The sequence below is a fragment of the Triticum urartu genome, chromosome 3A (assembly GCF_056163025.1).
Source record: "Triticum urartu cultivar PI428250 chromosome 3A, HENAU_Tu73, whole genome shotgun sequence".
NCBI lineage: Eukaryota > Viridiplantae > Streptophyta > Magnoliopsida > Poales > Poaceae > Triticum > Triticum urartu.
In genome coordinates this window covers 581,687,288-581,711,259 of record NC_141875.1, presented here as the reverse complement: position 1 = coordinate 581,711,259, position 23,972 = coordinate 581,687,288, and the positions used below count along the sequence as shown (strand labels likewise).

General features: G+C 41.8%; 1 long non-coding RNA gene across 1 annotated transcript; it reads right to left on the bottom strand.

Annotated features, from left to right (window-relative positions):
- Positions 1-1,843: 1,843 nt before the first annotated feature.
- Positions 1,844-9,863, bottom strand: LOC147980633 (uncharacterized). The gene is made up of 3 exons (XR_015599806.1): positions 9,414-9,863; positions 9,247-9,285; positions 1,844-1,953 (listed from the first exon to the last, which is right to left on the bottom strand). It is a non-coding gene; the product is annotated as an uncharacterized LOC147980633 (long non-coding RNA).
- Between the last annotated feature and the right edge of the window lie 14,109 nt (positions 9,864-23,972).

Below are 23,972 nucleotides of genomic sequence, written 5' to 3'. Positions count from 1 at the left end.
GTGTGATAAGCTCTACGTCCATCTACAACGGGTGCAAGCCAGTTTTGCACATGCAGAATACTCAGATTAAACTTGACGAGCCTAGCATATGCAGATATGGCCTCGGAACACTGAGGCCGAAAGGTCGAGCGTGAATCATATAGTAGATATGATCAACGTAGTGATGTTCACCATTGAAAACTACTCCATTTCACGTGACGATCGGTTATGGTTTAGTTGATTTGGATCACGTGATCACTTAGATGATTAGAGGGATGTCTATCTAAGTGGGAGTTCTTAAGTACTATGATTAATTGAACTTTAATTTATCATGAACTTAGTCCTGATAGTATTAGCATATCTATGTTGTAGATCAATAGCTCGCGTTTAGCTCCCCTGTTTTATTTTTGATATGTTCCTAGAGAAAACTAAGTTGAAAGATGTTAGTAGCAATGATGCGGATTGGATCCGTGATCTGAGGATTATCCTCATTGCTGCACAGAAGTATTATGTCCTTAATGCATCGCTAGGTGACAGAACTATTGCAGGAGCAGATGCAGACGTTATGAACGTTTTGAAAAAAGCTCGGTATGATGACTACTTGATAGTTTAGTGCACCATGCTTTACGGCTTAGAACCGGGACTTCAAAGACGTTTTGAACGTCATGGACCATATGATATGTTCCAGGAGTTGAAGTTAATATTTCAAGCAAATACCCGAGTTGAGAGATATGAAGTCTCCAACAAGTTCTATAGCTAAAAGATGGAGGAGAATAGCTCAAGCAGTGAGCATGTGCTCAGTTTGCCTGGGTACTACAATCGCTTGAATCAAGTGGGAGTTAATCTTCCAGATAAAATAGTGATTGACAGAGTTCTTTAGTTACTATCACCAAGTTGCTAGAACTTCGTGATGAACTATAATATGCAAGGGATAACGGAAACGATTCCCAAGCTCTTCGTGATGCTGAAATCGACGAAGGTAGAAATCAATAAAAGCATCAAATGTTGATGGTTAACAAGACCACTAGTTTCAAGAAAAGGGCAAAGGGAAGAAGGGGAACTTCAAGAAGAACGGCAAGCAAGTTGCTGCTCAAGTGAAGAAGCCCAAGTCTGGACCTAAGCCTGAGACTAAGTGCTTTTACTGCAAAGGGACTAGTCACTGGAAGCGGAACTGCCCCAAGTATTTGGCGGATAAGAAGGATGTCAACGTGAACAAAGGTATATTGCATATACATGTTATTGATGTGTACTTTACTAGTGTTTATAGCAACCCCTCGGTATTTGATACTAGTTCAGTTGCTAAGAGTAGTAACTAGAAACGGGAGTTGCAGAATAAACAGAGACTAGTTAAGCGTGAAGTAACAATGTGTGTTGGAAGTAGTTCCAAGAATGATATGATCATCATCGCACACTCCCTATACTTTTGGGATTATTGTTGAACCTAAATAAGTGTTATTTGGTGTTTGCGTTGAGCATGAATATGATTTGATCATGTTTATTGCAATACGGTTATTCATTTAAGTTAGAGAATAATTGTTATTTTGTTTACATGAATAAAACATTCTATGGTTATACACCCAATGAAAATGGTTTGTTGGATCTCGATCGTAGTGATACACATATTCATAATATTGAAGCCAAAAGATGCGAAGTTAATAATGATAGTGTAACTTGTTTGTGGCACTGCCGTTTAGGTCATATTGGTGTAAAGCGCATGAGGAAACTCCATGCTGATGGGCTCTTTGGAATCACTTGATTATGAATCACTTGATGCTTGCGAACCATGCCTCATGGGCAAGATGACTAAGACTCTGTTCTTCGGAACAATGGAGAGAGCAACTAACTTATTGGAAATAATACATACCGATGTATGCAGTCCGATGAGTGTTGAGGCTCGCGGCGGGTATCGTCATTTTCTGATCTTCACAGATGATTTGAGCAGATATGGGTATATCTACTTGATGAAACATAAGTCTGAAACATTTGAAAAGTTCAAAAAACTTCAGAGTGAAGTGGAAAATCATCGTGACAAGAAAATAAAGTTTCTACGATCTGATCACAGAGACAAATATTTGAGTTACGAGTTTTGTCTTCAATTAAAACAATGTGGAATAGTTTCACAAATTCGTGCCACCTGGAACACCACAGCATAATGGTATGTCCGAACGTCATTACCGTACTATTATTGGATATAGTGCAATCTATGATGTTTCTTACCGATTAACCACTATAGTTTTGGGGTTATGCATTAGAGACAGCTGTATTCACGTTAAAAAGGGCACCATCTAAATCCGTTGAGACGACACCGTATGAACTGTGGTTTGACAAGAAACCAAAGTTGTCATTTCTAAAAATTTGGGGTTGCGATGCTTATAAGAAAAAGTTTCATCCTGATAAGTTCAAACCCAAATCGGAGAAATGTGTTTTCATAGGATACCCAGAGGAGACAGTTGGGTACACCTTCTATCACAGATCCGAAGGCAAGACATTCGTTGCTGAGAAGGGATCCTTTCTAGAGAAGGAGTTTCTCTCGAAAGAAGTGAGTGGGAGGAAAGTAGAACTTGATGAGGTAACTGTACCTGATCCCTTATTGGAAAGTAGATCATCACAGAAATCTGTTTCTGTGACTCCTACACCAATTAGTGAGGAAACTAATGATGATGATCATGTAACTACAGATCAAGTTACTACCGAACCTCGTAGGTCAACCAGAGTGAAATCCGCACCAGAGTGGTACGATAATCCTGTTCTGGAGGTCATGTTAATTGACCATGACGAACCTACGAACTATGAGGAAGCGATGATGACCCCAGATTCCGCAAAATGGCTTGAGGCCATGATGTAGCGACCAGACCTCAAACGGTCCAATCTCTGTGCTCCGGTGTCATCCCTGGATCAGTAATGCTGACACCACACAGTACTTGAAGGATTTATAATAGAGTAGCAATCACACACTTATTACATCGAGTGTCTCAAAAGAGAACTTATTATAATAAATATGGCTTAAGGCCATCTAATAACGATAACAGCAGAAGGCTTGGAAGATAAGTGAGTCCATCAACTCCAACGGCATCACTGAGTATAGAACCACGACCTAAAACTCCTGAATCGTCGTCTGAAAAGTCTGCAACATTAACGTTGCAGCCCGAAAACGGGTCAGCACATGGAATATGCTGGCAATGTAACACATAGAGAGTAATGGAATGAAACAGCTATACTATATGCATATTTGGCTGGTGAAAGCTCTATGGTTACAGTTTTGCGAAAAGATAATTTTTCCCTACTGCAAAGGAATAAATTTATTTAACTATCATGGTGGTTGTTAAACATTGAGAATGGTTGACAGCATTCTCAATCCCAATTAAACATCATTAAACAAACCCGTCAAACTTAATTTTATAGTAACATGCTGAGATTCACATGATAATCCAAGTACTAGATACTCAAGATGTCCATAACCGGGGACACGGCTAATCATGATTAGTTTATACACTCTGCAGAGGTTTGCGCACTTTTCCCCCACAAGACTCGATCTCCTGCGTTGGATATCTCGCACTGCATGGTGTTTGAGAAACGGATGACCGAGACATAGTCTTTCAGAAGCGCTAGCACCTTACGATCGGGTAGACCATACCACCTACATCCCCTACATCTGCTAGTCTACCACTGTAAGAGTTCGCACAACTTAGTCAACTATGCTAGAGCCCATAATAGCTTGTGGCTGCACACGGTGGTTTCTAGCATGAATAATCTCATGATCCCTTTGAGGCTGGGTGTCGGTCCAAAAGAAAACAGGCAATCCTGGAATACCTAGGTACCTCAATCCACCCAGATGTGTATTTAAGTTGCCACCTTAGATAAACCATTGATCAAAGAAATCTCACATCTGTCATGGATATCACTCACCCAATCCACGTCTACTAGCATATCATAGCAATAGTAAGCAAACGTAGAAGTAACTCCCAAAGGTTTGATAATAAACAGGTAATAGGTACTACCTCAACTACTCCCAAACCCACAATTTAATTAGATCCTAATCATGCAATGTGTGAGGATTGATCTAATGCAATAAAACTGGGTAGTAGGAGGTATGATCAAAGTGTTACTTGCCTTGCTGATGATCCGGGAAACCTAGTGATTCGAAGTAACAAGCGGCGCACTCCGGGTACTCTATCGCAAACAAACAAATATACAATAAGTACTCAACTAATACACAGGTAAAACTCAAATAAGAGATCTAACCAGAAAGTTCAACTTAAGAACTCCGGTTGGCAAAAAGAATCAAATCGAACGAAGCAACGAAAGACAAACGACAAAAGAAAATAGGCTTCAATTACTATTCTGGATCTAGGGCAATTTTTACAGAAACAAAAACTTGTTTAAGTTGGTTAAATGGAAAGAGGGTTTTGAGACGAAACTCCAGGCGCTTGAATCGCCTGATTCCGATAAACGAGCGAGAAGTTATACTAAAACGAAAATCGGATCAGAAATCGCGATCAGAAAAATCGCGGATTTAATCCGAGAAAAGAAAAACGACGAACAGTTTAACGAACGAACATTCGTTAACTGGATCTAAACGACAAACACATTCGTTAAAACGAACGAATGAGCGAACGTTCACTAAATAGACTAAACCGAGAAAAAACCGATCTAATAAAAAAACGGAAACTAAAAAAAACCGACGGAAAAATCGAACGGTTTTTTTCAAAAAAAACGGCGGCGGGGTCAACATGAGGTTTGCGGTCGGTGGCGGCGGCGGCGGCAGCGGCGCGGCGGCGGCGGCTAGGGTTAGGGCACGGGGCGGGCTGCGGCGGCTCGGGTCGGGCGGCTTATAAAGGCCCCCCGGGCGGAGGCCCGCTCGGGTACGGCCCGGAGTCGGTTCGCGTTTTTTTAAATTAATTTCACGCAGAAAAACAAATAAAAGAAATACTAAACGGACCCCAAAAATCCCGAAATAAATTTTCCCCGGCTTCTAAGATCAAGCCGCACAGGATGAACATTTATTTGGGGCCTAAATGCAATTTTGAAAAACGCGCATTTTTCCTAAATTCAAATAAAATAGCAAATAAGCCAAATAAAATCTTATTTGATTTTTTATTAAATCCTCAATATTTCTTTATTTTGGGAAAGTCATTTTATTCCCTCTCTCATATTTTTGTAATAGAAATTATTGAAGATAAAATAAATAAAACCAAATGATCCTATTTTCAAAATTCAAGACAACTCAATATGAAAATAACGAAATCCCCAACTCTCTCCGAGGGTCCTTGAGTTGCGAAAATTTTCTAGGATCAACCAAAATGCAATAAATATGATATGCAATGATGATCTAGTGTATAACATTCCAAATTGAAAATTTGGGATGTTACACATGAAATCTGAGATGAGATCCATGTATGAAAACAAAGTATGGACTTTGGTTGACTTGCCCATTGATCGGCAAGCCATAGAAAATAAATGGATCTTTAAGAGGAAGACGGACGCTGATAGTAGTGTTACTATCTACAAAGCTAGACTTGTCGAAAAAGGTTTTGACAAGTTCAAGGTGTTGACTATAACGAGATTTTCTCACTCGTAGCGATGCTTAAGTCTGTCCAAATCATGTTAGCAAATTGCCACATTTTATGAAATCTGGCAAATGGATGTCAAAACTACATTCCTTAATGGATTTTCTTAAAGAAGAGTTGTATATGATGCAACCAGAAGGTTTTGTCGATTTTAAAGGTGCTAACAAAATGTGCAAGCTCCAGCGATCCATCTGTGGACTGGTGCAACCATCTGAGAGTTGGAATATACGCTTTGATGAGTTGATCAAATCATATAGTTTTATACAGACTTGTGGTGAAGCCTGTATTTACAAGAAAGTGAGTGGGAGCACTACAATATTTCTGACAAATATATGTGAATGACATATTGTTGATCGGAAATAATGTAGAATTTTCTGGAAAGCATAAAGGAGTATTTGAAAGGAGTTTTTCAAATAAAGACCTCGGTGAAGCTACTTACATATTGAGCATCAAGATCTATAGAGATAGATCAAGACGCTTAATAAATTTTTTCAATGAGTACATACCTTGACAAGATTTTGAAGTAGTTCAAAATGGAACAATCAAAGAAAGAGTTCTTGCCTGTGTTACAAGGTGTGAAATTGAGTAAGACTCAAAACCCGACCACAACAGAAGATAGAAAGAGAATGAAAGTCATTCACTATGCCTCAGCCATAGGTTCTATAAAGTATGCCATGTTGTATACCAGATCTATTGTATACCCTACACTGAGGGAGTACAATAGTGATCTAGGAGTAGATCACCGAACAGCGGTCAAAATTATCCTTAGTGGAATAAGGATATGTTTCTCGATTATAAAGGTGACAAAAGGTTCATCGTAAAGGGTTACGTCAATGCAAGTTTTGACACTGATCCAGAGTCTCAATCTGGATACATATTGATAGTGGGAGCAATTAGCTAAAGTAGCTCTGTGCAAAGCATTGTAGACATAAAAATTTGCAAAATACATATGGATCTGAATGTGGCAGACCTGTAGACTAAACTTCTCTCACAAGCAAAACATGATCACACCTTAGTACTCTTTGGGTGTTAATCACATAGCGATGTGAACTAGATTATTGACTCTAGTAAACCCTTTGGGTGTTGGTCACATGACGATGTGAACTATGGGTGTTAATCACATGGTGATGTGAACTATTCGTGTTAAATCACATGACGATGTGAACTAGATTATTGACTCTAGTGCAAGTGGGAGACTGAAGGAAATATGCCCTAGAGGCAATAATAAAGTTATTGTTTATTTTCTTATTTCATGATAAATGTTTATTATTCATTCTAGAATTGTATTAACCGGAAACATAATACATGTGTGAATACATAGGCAAACATAGTGTCACTAATATGCCTCTACTTGACTAGCTCGTTAATCAAAGATGGTTAAGTTTCCTAACCATAGACACGAGTTGTCATTTGATTAACGGGATCACATCATTAGGAGAATGATGTGATTGACTTGACCCATTCCGTTAGCTTAGCACTTGATCGTTTAGTTTGTTGCTATTGCTTTCTTCATGACTTATACATGTTCCTATGACTATGAGATTATGCAACTCCCGTTTACCGGAGGAACACTTTGTGTGCTACCAAACGTCAGAACGTAACTGTGTGATTATAAATGTGCTCTACAGGTGTCTCCGAAGGTACTTGTTGGGTTGGCGTATTTCGAGATTAGGATTTGTCACTCCGATTGTCGGAGAGGTATCTCTGGGCCCACTCGGTAATACATCACTTAAGCCTTGCAAGCATTGCAAGTAATGAGTTAGTTGCAGGATGATGTATTACCGAACGAGTAAAGAGACTTGCCGGTAACGAGATTGAACTAGGTATTGAGATACCAACGATCGAATCTCGGGCAAGTAACATACCGATGACAAAGGGAACAACGTATGTTGTTATGCGGTTTGACCGATAAAGATCTTCGTAGAATATGTAGGAGCCAATATGAGCATCCAGGTTCCGCTATTGGTTATTGACCGGAGATGTGTCTCGGTCATGTCTACATAGTTCTCGAACCCGTAGGGTCCGCACGCTTAAAGTTCGATGACGGTTATATTATGAGTTTATGTGTTTTGATGTACCGAAGGTAGTTCGGAGTCCTGGATGTGATCACGGACATGACGAGGAGTCTCGAAATGGTCAAGACATGAAGATTGATATATTGGACGATTATATTCGGATACCGGAATGGTTCCGGGGGTTATCAGATATATACCGGAGTACCGGGGGGTTACCGGAACCCCCCGGAGGTTATTGGGCCTCATGGGCCCAATTGGTGGAAGAGGAGAGGCGGCCAAGGGGCAGCCGCACGCCCCTTCCCTCCCAAGTCCGAATTGGACAAGGAAGGGGGGGGGGGCGGCGCCCCCCTTTCCTTTCTTCCTCTTTCTCCTTCCCTCTCCTCTCCTACTCCAACATGGAAGGGGGGGGGGGGAGTCCTACTCCCGGTGGGAGTAGGACTCCTCATGGGGCGCGCCAAGGGTGGCCGGCCCCCTCCCCTCCTCCACTCCTTTATATACGGGGAGGGAGGCACCCCCTAGAGACACAACAATTGATCCCTTGGATCTCTTAGCCGTGTGCGGCGCCCCCTCCACCATAATCTACCTCGGCCATATCATAGTGGTGCTTAGGCGAAGCCCTGCGTCGATAGAACATCATCATCGTCACCACGCCGTCGTGCTGACGGAACTCTCCCTCAAAACTCGCCTGGATCGGAGTTCGAGGTACGTCATCGAGTTGAACGTGTGCAGAACTCGAAGGTGCCGTGCGTTCGGTACTTGATTGATCGGATCATGAAGACGTACGACTACATCAACCGCGTTGTGCTAACGCTTCCGCTTTCGGTCTATGAGGGTACGTGGACACACTCTCCCCTCTCGTTGTTATGCATCACCATGATCTTGCATGTGCGTAGGAATTTTTTTGAAATTACTACGTACCCCAACAGCGACCTCGCCCCTAAAGACAACGACCGAGTCCATGTCGACCTTCGCAAGGTGGCCGAGCGGGGCTGACTCAAATGCGGAGAACGAACATGTAGCAGAAGTAGCTGGGATGTCTAAAGTACCTGACTCGAGGTTCCTGGCAGCCACACGCAGTGCTGCCCGCTCAGAATGGGCAGAGTTGGGCCGTCCACGGGCCGGGCAGCGTCGATCCGAGCACTGCGACGAGATGTCGTCACTGGAGACAAGCTCGGCCGACGGGATGCCTTCGATCTCAAGAGCTCACCCGAACCACCCAACCATGTGGGTCGTCCACGCTTCTCCGATGACAGGCACTTTGGCGGGGGAAGACCTGGGGGCGATGATGACCACCGCGGGCAGCATTGCCGCGGTCCTCGCCGCTCTCGCAACTCAGACCCGGAGGACGACGATGAAGACTTGAAGGAGCACTCTCTTACATGCACACACATTCGTTATTGTTTACTTTGGCTTCATGCCTTTGGCCCTGTGGGTCTGTATAGAAACTTTTAATTGTTTTGCTACTCATGTTATAAACGCTGTAAGGGCTTCAGTTCATTAAAGCCGGACAAACGTCTGATCCTAGAACATGCACACACGTGTTGCTTGTAAAAGGTCAATGTGCAATACTCCAAAATGATAAACTTGGGCCAAACATCATGCACTTTATTTTTCTGGGCTATGCTCATCATAAAGCTTGTATAATGAAGTCTAAGGATACTATATTTTTTGACAGAGAGACATACCTAACACTTCTAGACGAGAAGCTCATGAGATTTCTGAATCTGCCATTCCAATAAAAAATTAGAAATGAACACATAATGATCTTATAGGGCAAGACAATTAATGAAGCTCCTGCTAGGAGTAAGATATAGAGATTGCAAAATCTTTTGACGATGATTTCAGTGGGTACCTAATGGATGCTAGTCCGAGCAGAAGCGCACCAACGGCGCCGAAAAGTTTGCTGACACTGACGATCGCGGCCGCACCACCGACGGGCGCCAATCCTTTTTTTCTTTCTTGAAAAGACGACGGGCGCCAATTCTACCACGCGCATGCAGGGCCGCTGCCGTCGTCACAGCATCGCGTGCCACCCAACCTGCCGCTACCAGCTTCCCAGGGCCGTTGCTCTGGAGTCCACGGAGCCCAGCCCGCTCGGACTTACCGTGCCGCCAATATTCACGTCCGCCATGAGCGCCGCCACGGTGCACTGTAACTAATATATTATGCAAATATTAGCTTTAGCTGGAGGAACCCTCTTGGCTCTTGCCCAGGACAACTAATGGGTGTGAGTGCCGACAGAGACGATGAATACAGTGGAAACGACCTTGCGTACGACGACGATGACATTCCTTGCCACACGTTTTCTTAGTACTACAACGCTCGAGCTAATTACAATTTGCGGTGCACTTAATGAGGCAACACGTATAGCTTAAGACTACAGAGAGTGTGGACAAAAGAGAGTACTCACATTAGTTACTTGACGAAACTAGCCAGTGTTGCTGGAAATTTGAACATACGGGCGAATGATCTATGACAAAGACGAGTGGGATAGCACTGGCCACGCAGGGGAACACATGTTGCGATGCAGTGTTGATGCCCAAATGAAGCAACCTATCATGCAGTTGATGTTTAAACCATCGGTATTTTCTGTGGCTAAACTATCGAGAGGCTCTAGTATTTCGCATGATCCATAGACTAGGCAGGTGTTTGTTAGGACGTCCATGAAATTAACCACCTACAAGTCTGATCGGTGACAAAGATAAGCAGGATGAAATTAGCCATGCAATCGAGGAGGCAATGCAGCAAATGTCCTATGCTTAAACCACCTCCAATAGTTGGTGACTAAAATAACAGGGTACCATCTGTTTCCTGTTGGAAAGCGTATTGCAGTTAGCTCAGGGTCTCTCATCCAAGTAGAACTACCGGAAAGGCGAGCAATGAAAGAGAAGAGCAGAGTGAAGATAGCCACATGTAATCTTTGAATCGTCTGGATCATTCACCAAACCTGGGAAGAATATACATGGCTCTCAATGTTCCCTGCCTTCTATTTTTAAAGGCACCAATTTAGCTATTTGCAAATCAGCAAAGTTACCATACTATGGCCCAGGTGAAAGACAAAAGAAAAGACAGAAAATCAACCGTGAAAATCCTATGCTTGCAAGTATTGACAATTTTGTATTAACTTGTGAAATTACCACCCCGTTAATTAATAGTCTCGAGACATTACAAAAGGCGGCACCATCAAAGTGTAAAGTCAAATTAGCTATTTTACCTGTAAGTACTTAGTAGGCTCGCGATGACGGTCCAATAATAGAATAGATGTTTAGGCATCGTGTCATATTTTTGCCGGTTGTGGCATTTTGTTTTAGGTTTTGCTTTTGCTTACATACCTCATATGAGATTCTTATTTAATAAAATGGTTGTGTGAATCGCTTGATACAAAAGCCAGGAGTAATCCTCTTTTCCGAAAAAATAGGCTCAGAAAATTACCATGTAAAAATATGTCGAGCCAACATTTGACCATCAACGCTCTTTTATCAATATAAACACCAGATTATCCTCCGGTGAGTTTCCCAAAAGGCTATCAGTGACAAGGAGGAGCAGGAGAAAAGCAGCCACGAAATTCCAGGATCAATGCACCATGTATCCCCAGCTCAAACCACTAACACTTTCGGCTCACTAAAATACCAAAGGCATGAGAGCCATTACATTTTAATAAGATCCAGATGAAGCTTTCATGCAGCTACCGCTGAAGCCCATATCCCACCAAACGATCTAAGGACGCAGCACCTCAAACTCTTCCACGCCTTACCTGACTCATGAAACTCTTGATTTGACCAAGTTAATGTGTGTCCTGAGCCCTGACTTGCTGTTGTCTTGAAGAAAAAACATATGCAGTTGATAAGTTCACCAGAAAGGGACTTTTCTCCAGTCCCTGTAGTCTGTTGAGCAAACTAATTAAAACCAGCCAACTAATTAAAAACAAAAAGGACAAGATATGTTTTATTCTTTCGACTAAACGAAAGACAAAAGTTAGATCTGCAAACTGATCACTTGGCTGAAATCCACCATGCAGATGAGGCATATGTCCACCCGGGTGCCCCTACACCCATATGAACAGTAAATTCAAAACAAAATAAAAAAGTCTGAAATTTTGGGACATCAAACATGATCAAACTTTTAATGATCTTGTAAAGTTTCAGCTACAAATAACATTCCAGGAGCCCTCACCTAAAAAAATAAAATCACTGTTCTAAGTTTATATGCGCAGTGATTTTTTTTGTGAGGGCTCCACGAAAGTTATTTGCGGCTGAAACTTTGCAAGAACATCAAATCTTTGATCAAAGTTTCAGATTTTTTTAATTTTTTTTTGCGAATTTACTGTCCATGAGGGTGTAGGGGCACCCGGGGGCTGTTACACCTTTCTCATCTTGGGGCGTTCTTGTGTACAACCACGAGTACGACTCTGCCATATTTTTTTTGCTTGTCGCATGCAAAAGTTCATCTTGAAAAAATCGAAAAAGACCATTCCGGTTTACAATATATTCGGCTGTAATTTGCAGCCACCTATTTGAGCTGCTCGCCTTGTCAAAGGTTCTCATAGATCACAAGTGGCAGAGGATTGTGAACTTAGGGGATTCATTTGCAGAATCCCCGCTTCACATGGAGTAATGAGAGGGCGAAGCCCACAATGTGTAACCTTGATTATTTCTTATGCAACATCTTTACTTCATTATCCGACCATTGCACACTCCTCACCGATGATAGGGGGTTTGAAAAGTCCTAGAAGCTTTAAATTCGAGAAGTTTTGTCTTGCCTGCCGGGATTGGATGAGTTTGTCCAGAGCTTTTGCCATGAGCCAATGGGGCATTCCGAGCCATGTGGAATCTGTTCCATAAGCTGAAGCACACGGGTGCGCACCTGGCCAAGTAGAGTAGAGGCTTTTTCTTGAAGGAAAAATCTCCACGCTGCTCTCGTCATCATCCTTCTTCTTGACAGCCCACAACTTACGGTGGGCGTGGCATTGGCTGACATGGGCGCTATTGCCTTCCAGCGTACCTTTGAGGTGACGGAACACGCACAATGGGAGGAGCTGCTCGAGTGTATTGCCCTACACACCCCCTCCCTAGAGCCCGACTCCCTGACCCGGCGCCTTGAGCCCAATGCCAGGTTCTCTACAAGGTCCCTGTACCAGGCGATTGTGCCCACTCCTGGTCCTACTGAGCCTTCAGTGATACGGGAGATCAAACTCCCCTTGAAAATCCGCGTATTCCTTTGGCAATGGGTTCGAGGAAGTCTGCCTTTGGGCACGGAGGTGCGTAAGCGCAATGGCCCCGGGGACGGCCTCTGTCCCATTTGCATTGTACCGGAAGACTCCGACCACATTTTCTTCCAGTGCCCTGCGGCGCAGTTCCTATGGAGCTACTTTCGGGAGGTTGTTGGGGGCGTTTGGTGCCATGACAACCTTCCAGACTTGTTTGGGGAGATCCTTACGCTCCCCATCTCTAGACGTGCCTGAAGGAAATATGCCCTAGAGGCAATAATAATGTTATTATTTATTTCCTTATATCATGATAAATGTTTATTATTCATGCTAGAATTGTATTAACCGGAAACATAATACATGTGTGAATACATAGACAAACAGTATGTCACTAGTATGCCTCTACTTGACTAGCTCGTTGAATCAAAGATGGTTAAGTTTCCTAGCCATAGACATGAGTTGTCATTTGATTAACGGGATCACATCATTAGAGAATGATGTGATTGACTTGACCCATTCCGTTAGCATAGCATTTGATCGTTTAGTTTGTTGCTATTGCTTTCTTCATGACTTATACATGTCCCTATGACTATGAGATTATGCAACTCCCGTTTATCGGAGGAACACTTTGTGTGCTACCAAACGTCACAACGTAACTGGGTGATTATAAAGGTGCTTTACAGGTGTCTCCGAAGGTACTTGTTGGGTTGGCGTATTTTGATATTAGGATTTGTCACTCCGATTGTCGGAGAGGTATCTCTGGGCCCACTCGGTAATACACATCCCTTAAGCCTTGCAAGCATTGCAACTAATGAGTTAGTTGCGGGATGATGTGTTACGGAACGAGTAAAGAGACTTGCCGGTAACGAGATTGAACTAGGTATTGAGATACGGACGATCGAATCTCGGGCAAGTAAACATACCGATGACAAAGGGAACAACGTATGTTGTTATGCGGTTTGACCGATAAAGATCTTCGTAGAATATGTAGGAGCCAATATGAGCATCCAGGTTCCGCTATTGGTTATTGACCGGAGACGTGTCTCGGTCATGTCTACATAGTTCTCGAACCCGTAGGGTCCGCACGCTTCAAGTTCGATGGCGGTTATATTATGAGTTTATGTGTTTTGATGTACCGAAGGAGTTCAGAGTCCCAGATGAGATCGGGGACATGACGAGGAGTCTCGAAATGGTTGAGATGTAAAGATCGATATATTGGACGACTATATTCGGACATCGGAAAGGTTCCGAGTGATTCGGATATTTTCGGAAGTACCGGGGAGTTACGGGAATTCGTATTGGGCCTTAATGGGCCATACGGGAAAGGAGAGAAAGGCCTCAAAGGGTGGCCGCACCCCTCCCCATGGGCTGGTCCGAATTGGACTAGGGAGGGGGGGCTCCCCCTTCCTTCCTTCTCCTTTTCCCTTCCCTTTCCTTCCCTCCTACTCCTACTACTTGGAAGGGCTTCTACTAGGAAAAAGGGAATCCTACTCCCGGTGGGAGTAAGACTCCCCTAGGGCGCGCTGCTACGTCTTGAGCTTGCGTTGGTTTTCCCCGAAGAGGAAGGGATGATGCAGCAGAGTAGCGTAAGTATTTCTCTCAGTTTTTGAGAACCAAGGTATCAATCCAGTAGGAGGCCACGCTCAAGTCCCTCGTACCTGCGCAAAATGATAGCTACTCGTAACCAACGCGATTAGGGGTTGTCAATCCCTTCACGGTCACTTACGAGAGTGAGATCTGATAGATATAATATTTTTGGTATTTTTGGTATAAAGATGCAAAGTAAAAAGTAAAGGCAAAGTAAAATGCAAAGCAAGATTAAAGTAATGGAGATTGATATGATGAGAATAGACCCGGGGGCCATAGGTTTCAGTAGTGGCTTCTCTCAAGAGCATAAGTATTCTACGGTGGGTGAACAAATTACTGTTGAGCAATTGACAGAATTGAGCATAGTTATGAGAATATCTAGGTATGATCATGTATATAGGCATCACGTCCGTGACAAGTAGACCGAAACGATTCTGCATCTACTACTATTACTCCACTCATCGACCGCTATCCAGCATGCATCTAGAGTATTAAGTTAAAAACAGAGTAACGCCTTAAGCAAGATGACATGATGTAGAGAGATAAATTCATGCAATATGAAATAAACCCCATCTTGTTATCCTCGATGACAACGATACAATACGTGCCTTGCTACCCCTTCTGTCACTGGGAAAGGACACCGCAAGATCGAACCCAAAGCTAAGCACTTCTCCCATGGCAAGAACTACCAATCTAGTTGGCCAAACCAAACGGATAATACAAAGAGACTTGCAAAGATAACCAATCATACATAAAAGAATTCAGAGAAGATTCAAATATTATTCATAGATAGACTTGATCATAAACCCACAATTCATCGGTCTCAACAAACACACCGCAAAAAGAAGATTACATCGAATGGATCTCCACAAGAGAGGGGGAGAACTTTGTATTGAGATTCAAAGAGAGAGAAGAAGCCATCTAGCTACTAACTATGGACCCGAAGGTCTGAGGTAAACTACTCACACTTCATCGGAGGGGCTAGGATGATGTAGAAGCCCTCCGTGATGACGGCCCTCTTCTGGCGGGGCTCCGGAACAGGCCCCAAGATGGGATCTCGTGGATACAGAAAGTTGCGGTGGTGGAATTAGGTTTTTGGCTCCCTGTTCTGATCGTTTGGGGGTACGTAGGTATATATAGGAGGAAGGAGTACGTCGGTGGAGCACCGAGGGGCCCACGAGGCAGGGGGGGCGCCCCCACCCTCGTGACCTCCTCTTTGACTCCTTGGAGTAGGGTCCAAGTCTCCTGGATCACATTCGGTGAGAAAATCACGTTCCCGAAGGTTTTATTCTGTTTGGACTCCATTTGATATTCTGTTTCTCCGAAATACTGAAATAGGTAAAAAAAAACAGCAATTCTGAGCTGGGCCTCCGGTTAATAGGTTAGTCCCAAAAATAATATAAAAGTGGAAAATAAAGCCCAATATAGTCCAAAACAGTAGATAATATAGCATGGAGCAATCAAAAATTATAGATACGTTGGAGACGTATCAGGCATCCCCAAGCTTAATTCCTGCTCGTCCTCGAGTAGGTAAATGATAAAAAGAGAATTTTTGATGCGGAGTGCTACTTGGCATAATTTAAATGCAAATCTTCTTAACTGTGATATGAATATTCAGACTAGAAAGATTCAAGACAAAAGTTTATATTGACATAAAAATAATAATACTTCAAGCATACTAACAAAGCAATTATGTCTTCTCAAAATAACATGGCCAAAGAAAGTTATCCCTACAAAATCATATAGTCTGGCTATGCTCCATCTTCATCACACAAAGTATTTAAATCATGCACAACCCCGATGACAAGCCAAGCAATTGTTTCATACTCTAACTTTTTCAAAACTTTTTCAATCTTCACGCAATACATGAGCGTGAGCCATGGATATAGCACTATAGGTGGAATAGAATGGTGGTTGTGGAGAAGACAAAAAGGAGGGGAAGATAGTCTCACATCAACTAGGCGTATCAACGGGCTATGGAGATGCCCATCAATAGATATCAATGTGAGTGAGTAGGGATTGCCATGCAACGGATGCACTAGAGCTATAAATGTATGAAAGCTCAAAATGAAACTAAGTGGGTGTGCATCCAACTTGCTTGCTCATGAAGACCTAGGGCAATTTGAGGAAGCCCATCATTGGAATATACAAGCCAAGTTCTATAATGTAAAATTCCCACTAGTATATGAAAGTGATAACATGAGAGACTCTCTACTATGAAGATCATGGTGCTACTTTGAAGCACAAGTGTGGTAAAAGGATAGTAGCATTGCCCCTTTTTATTTATTTTCTTTTTTTGGGCCTTCTTTTTTTGGCCTTTCTTTTTTTTTTCTCTTCTTATATTTTTTTATTGGGACAATGCTCTATTAAATGATGATCATCACACTTTTATTTATTTACAACTCAATGATTACAACTCGATTCTAAAACAAAGTATGACTCTATATGGATGCCTCCGGCGGTGTACCGGGATATGCAATGAATCAAGAGTGACAAGTATGAAAAAATTATGAACGGTGGCTTTGCTACAAATACTATGTCCACTACATGATCATGCTAAGCAATATGACAATGATGAATGTGTCATGATGAACTAGATGGTGGAAAGTTGCATGGCAATATATCTCGGAATGGCTATGGAAATGCCATAATAGGTAGGTATGGTGGCTGTTTTGAGGAAGGTATGTGGTAGGTGTATGATACCGGCGAAAGGTGCGCGGTATTAGAGAGGCTAGCAAAGGTGGAAGGGTGAGAGTGCGTATGATCCATGGACTCAACATTAGTCATAAAGAACTCATATACTTATTGCAAAAATGTAGAAGTTATCAAAGCAAAGTATTACACGCATGCTCCTAGGGGGATAGATTGGTAGGAAAAGACCATCGCTCGTCCCCGACCGCCACTCATAAGGAAGACAATCAATAAATAAATCATGCTCCGACTTCATCACATAACGGTTCACCATACGTGCATGCTATGGGAATCACAAACTTTAACACAAGTATTCTTTAAATTCACAACTACTCAACTAGCATGACTTTAATATTATCACCTCCATATCTCAAAACAATTATCATTCTTCAATCTTTTCTTAGTATTCAACACACTCAAAAGAAAGTTTCACAAATCTTGAATACCAAGCATATTATTATTAAGCAAATTACCATGCTTTTAAGACTCTCAAAATAATTTAAGTGAAGCATGAGAGATCAATAGTTTCTTTAAAACAAATCCACCACCGTGCTCTAAAAGATCTAAGCGAAGCACATAGAGCAAAATTACTTAGCTCAAAAGATATAAGTGAAGCACATAGAGCAAAACTACTTAGCTCAAAAGATATAAGTGAAGCACATAGAGCAAAACTACTTAGCTCAAAAGATATTAGTGAAGCACATAGAGTATTCTATCAAATTTTAATTCATGTATGGCTCCCTCAAAAGGTGTGTATAGCAAGGCTGATTGTGGCATACTAAGACACAAAGACACAAATAGTACAAGACGCTCCAAGCAAAACACATATCATGTTGGTGAATAAAAATATAGCTCCAAGTAAATTACCGATGAAAGTGGACGAAAGAGGGGATGCCTCCCGGGGCATCCCAAGCTTTGACTTTTTGGTGTCCTTGGATTATCTTTTGGGTGCAATGGGCATCCCCAAGCTTAGGCTCTTGCCACTCCTTGTTCCATAATCCATCAAAAGAATTCACCCAAAACTTGAAAACTTCACAACACAAAACTCAAAATAGAAAACTCGTGAGCTCCGTTAGCGAAAGAAAACAAAAGACCACTTCAAGGTACTGTAATGAACTCATTATTTATTTATAATGGTGTTAAACCTACTATATTCCAACTTATCTATGGATTATAAACTATTTTACTAACCATATATTCATCAAAATAAGCAAACAACACACGAAAAACAGAATCTGTCAAAAACAGAACAGTCTGTAGTAATCTGTAGCTAGCTCAAGATCTGGAACCCCAACAATTCTAAAATAAATTGCTGTACGTGAGGAATTTATCTATTAATCATCTTCAAAAATAATTAACTAAATATCACTCTTCAAATAAAAATGACAGCAGTTCTCGTGAGCGCTAAAGTTTCTGTTTTTTACAGCAAGTTCAACAAGACTTTCCCCAAGTCTTCCCAACGGTTCTACTTGGCACAAACACTAATTAAACACAAAAAACACAACCAAAACAGAGGCTAAATAATTTATTTATTACTAAGCAGGAGCAAAAAGCAAGGAATAAAATTAAAATTGGGTTGCCTCCCAACAAGCGCCATCGTTTAACGCCCCTAGCTAGGCATAAAAGCGAGGATAGATCTAGGTATTGCCATCTTTGGTAGGCAATCCATAAGTGGATCTCATGATAGTTTCATATGGAAATTTTATTTTCTTTCTTGGAAAGTGTTCCATGCCCTTTTTTAATGGAAATTGAAATCTAATATTCCCTTCCTTCATATCAATAATCGCACCAACCGTTCTACGGAAAGGTCTACCAAGAATAATAGGGCAAGAATGATTGCAATCTATATCAAGAACAATGAAATCTACGGGCACATAATTCCTATTTTCAACAATAATAACATCATTAATCCTTCCCATAGGTTTCTTAATAGTGGAATCCGCAAGATGCAAGTTTAGAGAGCAATCATCAAAATCGCGGAAATCTAGTAAATCACACAAAGTCTTGGGAATAGTAGAGACACTAGCACCCAAATCACACAAAGCATAAAACTCATGATCTTTAATTTTAATTTTAATAGTTGGTTCCCACTCATCATAGAGTTTTCTAGGAATGGAAACTTTCAACTCAAGTTTTTCTTCATAAGATTGCATCAAGGCATCAACAATATGTTCGGTGAAGGCTTTATTTTGACTATAAGCATGTGGAGAATTTAGCACGGATTGGAACAAGGAAATACAATCAATTAAAGAGCAACTTTCATAATTAAATTCCTTGAAATCCAATATAGTGGGTTTAGCAACATCTAGATTTTTATTTCTTTCAATCCCACTTTCATCAATTTCATCATTAAGATCTAAATACTTTGAATTTTTAGAACGCCTTCTAGGTAAAGGAAGATCAAATTCAGTTTCATCAAGATTCATTTTGCAAAACAAAGATTTAATAGGGGACACATCAATAACTTTTAGATCTTCATCTTGATTTACATAGGAATTGGAAGAACACGCTTTAATAAAGGCATCTTTGGATGCACGCATCCTAGCGGTTCTTTCCTTGCACTCATCAATGGAAATTCTCATGGTTTTGAGAGACTCATTGATATCATGCTTAGGAGGAATAGATCTAAGCTTTAAAGAATCAACCTCAAGAGAAATTCTATCAACATTCCTAGCCAAATCATCAACTTTAAGCAATTTCTCTTCAAGCAAAGCATTAAAATTCTTTTGTGAATTCATAAACTCTTTAACACTATTCTCAAATTCAGAGGGCATCTTATTATAATTTCCATAAGATTTGTTGTAGGAATTCCCATAATTATCAGAAGGATTACTAGGATATGGCCTAGGATTAAAATTCCCTCTATAAGCGTTATTACCAAAATTATTCCTACCAACAAAATTCACATCCATAGATTCATTGTTATTCTCAATCAAAGTGGACAAAGGCATATCATTAGGATCAGAAGAAACACTCTTAGTAGCAAATAATTTCATAAGTTCATCCATCTTTCCACTCAACACATTGATTTCTTCTATCACATGCACTTTTTTATTAGAAGATCTTTCAGTATGCCATTGAGAATAATTAACCATAATATTATCTAGGAGTTTAGTAGCATCTCCTAAAGTGATTTCCATAAAAGTGCCTCCCGCGGCCGAATCTAAAAGATTTCTAGAAGCAAAATTCAATCCAGCATAAAAAATTTGTATAATCATCCACAAATTCAAACCATGAGTAGGGCAATTACGTATCATTAATTTCATTCTCTCCCAAGCTTGTGCAACATGTTCACGATCAAGTTGTTTAAAGTTCATAATATCGTTTCTAAGAGAGATGATCTTAGCGGGAGAAAAATACTTAGAGATAAAAGCATCTTTGCACTTGTTCCATGAATCAATACTATTTTTAGGCAAAGACGAAAACCAAGCTTTAGCACGATCTCTAAGCGAAAAAGGAAATAGCTTCAATTTAACGACATCATTATTGACATCTTTTTTCTTTTGCATATCACATAAATCAACGAAGCTATTCAGATGAGTAGCGGCATCTTCACTAGGAAGGCCGGCGAATTGATCTTTCATAACAAGATTCAACAAAGCAGTATTAATTTCACAAGATTCAGCATCGGTAAGATGAGCAATCGGAGTGCTAAGGAAATCATTATTATTGGTATTGGTGAAGTCACACAATTTGGTAGTATCTTGAGCCATCGCGACAAACAAGCAATCTAACACACAAGCAAGCAAAAAGCAAGCGGGCAAAAGAGGCAAATAGAGAGGGAGGATAGACAGAGAGAGGGCGAATAAAATGGCAAGGGTGAAGTGGGGGAGAGGAAAACGAGAGGCAAATGGCAAATAATGTAATGCGAGATATAGGGATTGTGATGGGTACTTGGTATGTTGACTTTTGCGTAGACTCCCCGGCAACGGCGCTAGAAATCCTTCTTGCTACGTCTTGAGCTTGCGTTGGTTTTCCCCGAAGAGGAAGGGATGATGCAGCAGAGTAGCGTAAGTATTTCCCTCAGTTTTTGAGAACCAAGGTATCAATCCAGTAGGAGGCCACGCTCAAGTCCCTCGTACCTGCGCAAAACGATAGCTACTCGCAACCAACGCGATTAGGGGTTGTCAAGCCCTTCACGATCACTTACGAGAGCGAGATCTGATAGACATAATATTTTTGGTATAAAGATGCAAAGTAAAAAGTAAAGGCAAAGTAAAAAAGCAAAGCAAGATTAAGGTAATGGAGATTGATATGATGAGAATAGACCCGGGGGCCATAGGTTTCACTAGTGGCTTCTCTCAAGAGCATAAGTATTCTACGGTGGGTGAACAAATTACTGTTGAGCAATTGACAGAATTGAGCATAGTTATGAGAATATCTACGCATGATCATGTATATAGGCATCACGTCCATGACAAGTAGACCGAAACGATTCTGCATCTACTACTATTACTCCACTCATCGACCGCTATCCAGCATGCATCTAGAGTATTAAGTTAAAAACAGAGTAACGCCTTAAGCAAGATGACATGATGTAGAGAGATAAATTCATGCAATATGAAATAAACCCCATCTTGTTACCCTCGATGGCAACGATACAATATGTGCCTTGCTGCCCCTTCTGTCACTGGGAAAGGACACCGCAAGATCGAACCCAAAGCTAAGCACTTCTCCCATGGCAAGAACTACCAATCTAGTTGGCCAAACCAAATGGATAATTCGAAGAGACTTGCAAAGATAACCAATCATACATAAAAGAATTCAGAGAAGATTCAAATATTATTCATAGATAGACTTGATCATAAACCCACAATTTATCGCTCTCAACAAACACACCGCAAAAAGAAGATTACATCGAATAGATCTCCACAAGAGAGGGGGAGAACTTTGTATTGAGATTCAAAGAGAGAGAAGAAGCCATCTACCTACTAACTATGGACCCGAAGGTCTGAGGTAAACTACTCACACTTCATCGGAGGGGCTAGGATGATGTAGAAGCCCTCCGTGATGACGGCCCTCTTCCGGCGGAGCTCCGGAACAGGCCCCAAGATGGGATCTCGTGGATACAGAAAGTTGCGGCGGTGGAATTAGGTTTTTGGCTCCCTGTTCTAATTGTTTGGGGGTACGTAGGTATATATAGGAGGAAGGAGTACGTCGGTAGAGCACCGAGGGGCCCACGAGGCAGGGGACGCGCCCCCCACCCTCGTGACCTCCTCTTTGACTCCTTGGAGTAGGGTCCAAGTCTCCTGGATCATGTTCGGTGAGAAAATCACGTTCCCGAAGGTTTTATTCTGTTTGGACTCCATTTGATATTCTGTTTCTCTGAAACACAGAAATAGGCAAAAAACAACAATTCTGGGCTGGGCCTCCGGTTAATAGGTTAGTCCCAAAAATAATATAAAAGTGGAAAATAAAGCCCAATATAGTCCAAAACAGTACATAGTATAGCATGGAGCAATCAAAAATTATAGATATGTTGGAGACGTATCACGCGCCATAGAGAGGGCCGACCCTCCCCTCCTCCACTCCTTTATATACGGGGGCAGGGGGCACCCCAAAGACACAACAATTGATCTCTTAGCTGTGTGCGGTGCCCCCCTCCACCATAATCCACCTCGGTCATATCGTAGCGATGCTTAGGCGAAGCCCTGCATCGGTAGAACATCATCATCGTCACCACGCCGTCGTGCTGATGGAACCCTCCCTCAAAGCTCGGCTGGATCGGAGTTCGAGGGACGTCATCGAGTTGAACGTGTGCAGAACTCGGAGGTGCCATGCGTTCGATACTTGATCGGTCGGACCGTGAAGACATACGACTACATCAACCGCGTTGTGCTAACGCTTCCGCTTTCGGTCTACGAGGGTACGTAGACAACACGCTCCCCTCTCGTTGCTATGCATCACCATGATCTTGCGTGTGCGTAGGAATTTTTTTGAAATTACTACGTTCCCCAACAGTGGCATCCGAGCCTGGTTTTATGCGTTGATGTTATATGCACGAGTAGAACACAAGTGAGTTGTGGGCGATACAAGTCATACTGCTTACCAACATGTCATACTTTGGTTTGGCGGTATTGTTGGATGATGCGTCCCAGACCGACATTACGCGTACGCTTACGCGAGACTGGTTCTACCAACGTGCTTTGCACACAGGTGGCTGGCGGGTGTCAGTTTCTCCAACTTTAGTTGAACCGAGTGTGGCTACGCCCGGTCCTTGCGAAGGTTAAAACAGCACCAACTTGACGAACTATCATTGTGGTTTTGATGCGTAGGTAAGAACGGTTCTTGCTCATCCCGTAGCAGTCACGTAAAACTTGCAACAACAAAGTAGAGGACGTCTAACTTGTTTTTGCAGGGCATGTTGTGATGAGATATGGTCAAGACATGATGAGATATAAGTTGTTGTATGAGATGATCATGTTTTGTTGAAGTTATCAGCAATTGGCAGAAGCCTTATGGTTGTCTCTTTATTGCATAAGATGCAAGTGCCAAATAATTGCTTTACTTTATCGCTATGCGATAGCAATAGTTGCAAGAGCAATAGTTGGAGAGACGACCATGTGACGACACATTGATATAGATCAAGATGATGGAGATCATGATGTCATGCCGGTGACGATGGAGATCATGACGATGCTTCGGAGATAGAGATCAAAGGCACAAGATGATGATGGCCATATCATGTCACATATTTTGATTGCATGTGATGTTTATCTTTTATACATCTTACTTTGCTTAGTTATGACGGTAGCATTATAAGATGATCTCTCACTAAATTCAAGGTAAAAGTGTTCTCCCTGAGTATGCACCGTTGCCAAAGTTCGTCATGCCCAGACACCACCTGATGATCGGGTGTGATAAGCTCTACGTCCATCTACAATGGGTGCAAGCCAGTTTTGCACATGCAGAAATACTCGGGTTAAA